The sequence below is a fragment of the Pteropus vampyrus genome, unplaced genomic scaffold (genome assembly GCF_000151845.1).
Source record: "Pteropus vampyrus isolate Shadow unplaced genomic scaffold, Pvam_2.0 Scaffold439, whole genome shotgun sequence".
NCBI lineage: Eukaryota > Metazoa > Chordata > Mammalia > Chiroptera > Pteropodidae > Pteropus > Pteropus vampyrus.
The window spans coordinates 237,096-238,385 of record NW_011889220.1 but is presented as its reverse complement, the minus strand read 5'-3'; positions in this window follow the sequence as shown (position 1 = coordinate 238,385).

Genomic DNA, 1,290 nt, shown 5'->3' with positions numbered 1-1,290 from the left:
TCTGCTCACCTCCCCGATGGTGGCTGTGTCCGGGGTCCTTCCCACAATCCACGAAGTCGCTCGTGTGCCTGCGGCTCCCTATAGCACAGACACGTCAATGACCCCCACTTGACCTTCGGGTCTGACCTCTCTCCAAGGTCCAGACCTGTACTCCACTGGCTGTTTACTGACCCACCACCGACGTGTCCTGGCCCCTGCACGTGCCCAAGTCTGAATGTCCCGTCTTCTCTGTCCTCCACCCCTTCTTTGTCACCGTCCTCAGCGGACGAGGCCAGCATCCAGCTCACTGTCAAGGCGGGAAACGTGAGACTTACCCACCCAGGACTCCCCCATCCGCGAGCAGTTATAAAGTCCTATTCCATCTCAATCTGTCACTGAGCAATCGTCCCACGTTTCCTGCCTGTCTGTCTCCACTCCAGACACACCTTTCCGGGCATAAGGCCCTCAAAGCCCCTCCTTCCCCAGCCTCTCTTCCCCCAGTCCACCTGCCACCCCCAGGGACGTCCTAGCAGATGAGGTCCTGGCGCCCGTGAGCTCAGGTTGATTTCACTGCTCCCCACTGCCTACAAAACCCCCTCGTACGATGTGGAAGCATCCTCATGAAGCAGCTCTGAGTCCTGGTCCAGCTCTGACCTGCCTCTTGTCCGACATATTTGCAATCAGCCAGGTGAGCCTGCCTCTCAGGTGAGCCTGCCTCTCAGGTGAGCTCCAGTCGCCCTCTAGGCCCCGTGGCTCTGTGCAAGCCGCCACCTCCGCCTGGAACTTCTTCTCGCCACGTGGTATCTGACGAACTCCTAGCAGCTTGGCAGCCTCAGCTTTCCACTCCTTAAATCCTCCCTCGCCCACGAAACCTCACCTGCCTTGCTCCCAGGTAAACGCAGGTGCTTTTTCTGGTCGGCCCCTGTCCTGCCTGGAGCTCAAGTCTGATTAGCAGTCTTTATAGTCGTTTCCACAGGGGTCCCTGTCTCCCCGGCTGTGCCCCCAGCCCACTGCAAGCCTCCCCTCATGCTCTGTCACCACCGAGTCAGCCGACTACTGGCCTCACCCAGTCTGGCCTGTGCCCAGCGCTGGGACACCGGCTAGTTGAACTGCAGACCCGGACCAGGGGGGCCCTTAGAGTGATGCTCAGTTTACTGTCTGCGGGAGCCCCCCAGTTTTTAGGCAGTCTCGTCGAAGCTTCTTTTCACTCGCACCGTGTTTTGCGCATTCTTTAACAAGCTTGCATATTTTATCCTATTTTCCCCTTAAGAAAACCCAGCGAGGAAGGTAGAGCGGAAAATCCGTCGAGGA